Genomic DNA, 6,263 nt, shown 5'->3' with positions numbered 1-6,263 from the left:
CTATCTGCTGTCTTTCTGTTACCTGTTGGCTGAATGGCTAGCTGTTAACACATACATGTGCACAGAAGAGATATCTGGGCATGTATGTTCTCAATGAAGTTTACTGTGGTGACTGCTGAAAGGTGAACCCATTTCCTGATTTTCCCGCCACAGTGTTGTGATAAGATTCGAAGAAACCTTTTTCCCTGCACAGAAATGTTTCTTATCACATTATATCTTAGTATGGAAAGGAATATGGTCCCTTTTTTGCAATTGCTACTGTGTACACACACACAACACACACACACACAGAGTATATTTAGATCGAAAATACACACACATACATATCCATTCATTCATTCATTCAAGTGGTATTTCCAGTGTCTCTGTGTCACTATTGATGCAGTTTCCATTTCCCAGTGAATTATGAATGGAGGGCAACTTTTCTAACCAGATTGTCCTTTCAGAACAAAGGCCTGGAAATTGAGGAAGAGTTTGGAAAGAGGGAGAGGCAAGGAAAGAGAGCTTTAAATTGAAAGATTAATGTCCCAAGAGGAACCTGAGCTGAATGACTACAGTGCTATACCCTCCAATCTTTGCAAGTGGGCATGGAACACTGCTTGTATCACTTTCTGCATGATATAAATCCGTATATCCACAAATACACACATCCATCCGTCAACATATACATGGTTTGGGATGAGCAGGTCAATAGTTTTGAGAAGGAGTTTGTTCCTTTTTTTTTCTCATTATACTCTTAAATTGTTGTCAGTTATCAAACAAACAAACAGAAAAATTGTTTGGAAAAACCTTGCATACGCCTTTTCTATCAAGTGCTTTAAAATATAGACTAAATACACACATCCTGCCAGTTTTTTCTTACAGTGACAGTATCCTTACCTGCCATTTAATATTAGCCTCGTATTTTTCTCACGTATATTTACCTGTGACTTGTATTTGTTATTTAAACAGGAAAAAAACATTCAAAAAAAGAAAAATTAACTGTAGCGCTTCATTATACTATTATATTATTATTATTATTGTGACATTTTGGAATACTGTGAAGTTTTATCTCTTGCATATACTTTATACGGAAGTATTACGCCTTAAAAATACGAAAATAAATTTTACAAGGTTTCTGTTTTGTGTGGAAGAGTAATTGATGTTGCTAAGAATGATGTTTGTTTTTTGGGGTTTTTGTTGTTTTTTTTTTTAAATGTTACCAGCACTTTTTTTGTAAGTTTCACTTTCCGAGGTATTGTACAAGTTCACACTGTTTGTGAAGTTTGAATATGAAGGAATAATTAAAAAAAAAAAAAACTCTTCTCTCGGTTTCCTATTGTGTCTTCTTTATATTGTAGTTTCGGTTTTAGGCAGTTCTCCACATTCTTTCGCACATTGTATTCTATGTCTAATCTGAGATTATTTATCCAAACTGAGGACTCTACCTACAAGGCCAGAAATACTCTGAGTATATTAGTCCTCTCAATACAAGAAGGAGGAACGACAGACAGGATTGGTGATGTTGAAGTCACTTTGAGGAAATATAAAGCAAATTGGTGTATTATCCTGTACATGTTCAAACCTCAAAAATGACAAGGCTTACAGCTCTACAAATTGATTCACATTTTTTCCTTTTCCACATGCAAATCACTGCCTGCCTGCTGTGGAAATAATCCCATATTATAACACTATGCCCACCTATTCTTGTTTCTGCCCACTCTGTTATCCATGAATCGATCACTGAGTCTCCTTTTTAACTCTTGGGTTTCTTAGCTCTATATGCAAAAAAGGAAAGTTCATGGCACAAAACATGCCCCTCTTTAATGACTTTGGAGACTCTTAAAGGACTCCTATTTGACCTATAGATTATTTCTTATAGTGACCCTGGCCATAAGAGCCCTCTGATCTCATCATTCTTTACAGAAATTGCTAATATGGTGAAGAAAACTTATATCTTGTTTGTCCTTGGTGAAGTCAACACAAATTAAATTCACAATGTCTTCTGTATTTCAGTCAGCACTGCAATGTATGAATAAAAGGAAATTATTTCAGCCATGAGAAGGCTTAAAATCTAACAACTAGACACGAAGAGAGGTTTGTATAAAATCAAGAGCTAGATTGTGCCATTCAGACTCTCAACACCAAGGGAGTTTCTAAACTAACAGGAAGTTGATAATGGCTAGCGTGAGTCAAGAAAGGGTCCAAAGAATAAGCAGTCTAGTTCGGGGACTCACAGGAACACTAAGCTTTGAGTTGGAGAAGCTGAGTGTGGATAGACATTTCCACCAGTGTGAGGAGCACAAAAATATCCAGGTCTGAGCTTTGGATGGGGAGAGTCTTCAAGAGACCTCTAGACTGAAAGGATGTCAATAAATTCCTGAGATTTCAATATTACCTCTATGAATTTAAATATTTCTTGCAACTCAATCACTGAACTTCTAAGTCAACCTGATTGATATTCTAAACGTATAAAGAGGAAGAAAATATTTTCATGATACACAATTTGTCCCTATAAGATTTCTGTGAACCAACATCTTAACAATGCCAGCCAGCTTCACCCAAAGTCTTGGATGTCTCTTTGCACCATCCATACACTCTTGAGTTTTCTTCTGTACCTGTTAAAAACATGGTGGTGCAATTTATATACAGGCTGTAATAATTGTAAATGACACATATGCTGCTCATATGGTACTTCACAGTTTACGAAGTTTCTCCTTAATATCCTTCATCTTCACAGTTACACTGTGAATACTGTGATGTAGCTATGATTGCACTAATTTATAAAAACAGAGGTTCAGAAATATGTGTTTTTCCAATAAAAAACAATAAACTAGTGCCTGAGGTCAGGTTTTCTGAAATCCAATGATATTTATACCATACCAGTATTTTCAAACTTGAGTAATGTATATGCCGATATGAAGGAAAAAAATACTTTCACAGACCTCTTCAATGGGAGAGAGTCTGTGAGTATTCTTCATACCTAGTAATAAATTTAAAATATGCAAAATTATTTTATTATAGACATTCTTAAATAGGCTCAAACACAATGACAGGTGAACTCACTATGCTTATACCCCTTGTAGAATTATAAAACTAAAAGTTACTAATTAAATACAAGTAAAACTATAAATAATGTCTACAATAACAATGAGTGCATAGGATGATACTTTGCTGAATCTAAGTCGTGGCTCACAGAGTTAAGTGTACTGCACACATCCTTCTGAATACAACATGCCTGCACTACAGTGTGCAAAGTAAAGATAATTATCACTTCACTTTCCTATTAGTTCAACTACTGCAAAGTCTTCCACTGCTCCGCCCATCTGGGAGTAAATGAATCATTTATAAATTAAGCTTCTGTGCCTTTAAATAAACTTGATTATAAACACAAACATAGAGGCTAAAACCAATGACAACACTCTAAGAAGGCTATCAATATCCAGATATATTTGACTTCTTTAAAGATTATCATTTCACTTAAAACACACAATGTTTAAATGCTTACAGAGAACTTGTGGACCCCAAGGCTGTATCAGCTACTCTTAGCTTTCCTCGTATCTCAGTTTTTAAGAACATTGATAGATAATTTCAGATACCTCGGTTGCTCCCAGCCAGTTTTGTTGCCTCCATGAAAACTTCTGTGGCATCATTAGCACTGCCTGGTGCACATGCTCCTGGGGCAGAATACAATAATATTAACCCAGCATCTTGCAGCTCACAAAGCAGTCAGCCACATTCCTGCCTCATCTTCTTAAGAATCTCAGAAAGATAGTATGTTACCATTTTACAAATGAGGAAATATTTGTGAGTCTTTGCTAGGTTAAGTGGCTTATCCAAAGTCATGAAACTAATTGCAGAGCTCAGCACTTGGACCAAGTTTCTCAATTCCCAGTCCACTACACTCTATAATTACATTTTTTTTTTTTTAAATCTCTGTGAAGTCCATCAGAGTTTTAGTCCCAGAGAAGGTGCTCTTCACAGCCTACACGAAGTCAGAATGAATATAGTCCAAGGTAAGTCCTGTGATGAAAGTCTATTTCTACATAATCCCTATGAGTTGTAAACTTCTTGACAGTTTTGGCCCTATTTAAGTGAACTGGGCCACTTAGGGCCACTTAGCTACCTCCGAGTTTTGTGGGTTTTTTTTGAGACGGAGTCTCTGTCACCCAGACTGCAGTGCAGTGCAGTGGTGCAATCTCGGCTCACTGCAAGCTCTGCCTCCCGGGTTCACGCCATTCTCCTGCCTCAGCCTCCCAAGTAGCTGGGACTACAGGTGCCCGCCACCGCGCCCGGCTAATTTTTTGTGTTCTTAGTAGAGACGGGTTTCACTGTGTTAGCCGGGATGGTCTCGATCTCCTGACCTCGTGATCTGCCCGCCTCGGCCTCCCAAAGTGCTAGGATTACAGGCGTGAGCCACTGCGCCCGGCCACTTCTGATTTTTTTTATGGGAAAAAACCTGAAATAAATAAATGTATAGCCTGCTTTGACCTCATGGTTTGTCTTGATCAGAGGATGGATACAGGAGAATAGAGGAGAACCTTCAAGTTTCTTCCTGGTGGTAGCCATTTCAAATGCATAACAACTGGAGAGCCATCCAATGTCCTGTAAACACAGCTCTCTGGGTTTTCTCTATATGCAAGGCAGTTACTAGAATTGTGATGTCCAATATACTAGCTACCAGTCACATGTTGCTATTTACATTTAAATTTGTTAATTAAAATACAATTTAAAATTCAGTTTCTTTGTCACATTAGCCAAATTTCAAGTGCCCAACAGCCACATGCAGCTAGTGGCTACCACACTGGATGGGACAGACAGAGAGCATTTCCATAATTGCAGAAAGTTCTATTGGATAGCATTTTCCTATACTACCTTATTTAAATTATCTCAAACATTGAGTATACCGTTGTGACTTCCAGAAAGCTCAGGTTCTTTTCACACAAAACGCTCCCCTGTACCTCTTGACAGGTGTGACTTGGAGTAGATGTGGGAAACTACCAGTTACAGCCATGAAGCAGCACCTTAAAGAATCAAAAGACTAAACAAAACTCACACCCCACAAATAACAGCCACAACCACACTGCCCATTGCCCCCTCTCTGTGGGGTATGGTGTGCCCACCAGAATGCTGTCATTGGCGGACAGCACACCCAGCCTTCCTGCCTGTCCAGCTCAGCACTGATGGAATCTGAATGAACCTGAGTGTATGACGACTCACTTCCAGGGCTCACAGGGGTGAGAAGGGAAAAGTCATGAAATGAAATAAAATTGCATAGTGAGTTCACTCGTGAAGACCATCTGTCTCAAAGCTCCATGACTCAAAGTTTCTCACATTTTTTTAGTATAATTCTCAGGATTACGGATCAGACTTGTATGCCCAGGCTCAGAATGTGGTCAGGGAATCAGTAATGTATTCCTCCTTGAATGCTCATTCATAGATTTGTCTATTCGCTCCTCCTGTTAGGGAATCCACGAGGGGACCCGGAAAAGCCTGGCATCGCTTCCTGTCAGCACTGAGTGTTCCCCTTCCTCATTCTTCTCTGTGATGCTTCCCTACATATTTCCCAAAAGACATCATAAGCAGGAAAATCTTCCTCAAACACTATTTTGAATGAAAGAAAAAGAAATGGAGACCAATAGAGACATAGATAGACACCCTCCCTGGGTATCAGCTTGGCTTGGGTTTAGCTACTAGAGCAGCACAGTCCCATAGAAATGTGAGAGCCACATATGCAATTTTAGACTCTCCAGTAGCCACATTAAAAAGATAAAAAGAAACATGAAATTAATGTTAATATTTTATTTCACCTGATACATTCAAATATTATCATTTTGACACACAATATACCAAAATTACTGAAATGGTATTCTTATTATTCATATTAAATCTACAAAATCTAGTGTGATTTTATACTTATACCAATTATAATAGCACATCTTGATTTAAACTAACCCCATCTTAAGTGGTTGATGGCCACACGTGGAAAGTGGCTACGTGTGGATAGCGCATGTCTCCAGGAATCCAGCTATGAGATGGTCTTCTCTGGGCCTCAGAGGAGAGTCTAGTTCAGTGAGTTCTATTTAAAAAAATTTTTTTTCAAATTGAATCCCATTTTAGTAACCTGACCCATTTCTAACATCTATAGGCCCTTTTGTATTTTATCACCATCCTAATGGTATTTATAAATGTTTCCCAATTACCATAATTATGTTAAATAACACCTAACTCTCAGTCCAACCTCTGCCGAATATACACCTCCTCCAAATCAAAACACTACTCCC

This window comes from Chlorocebus sabaeus, chromosome 22, assembly GCF_047675955.1.
Source record: "Chlorocebus sabaeus isolate Y175 chromosome 22, mChlSab1.0.hap1, whole genome shotgun sequence".
Classification (NCBI taxonomy): Eukaryota; Metazoa; Chordata; class Mammalia; order Primates; family Cercopithecidae; genus Chlorocebus; species Chlorocebus sabaeus.
This window is presented reverse-complemented; position numbering follows the sequence as displayed.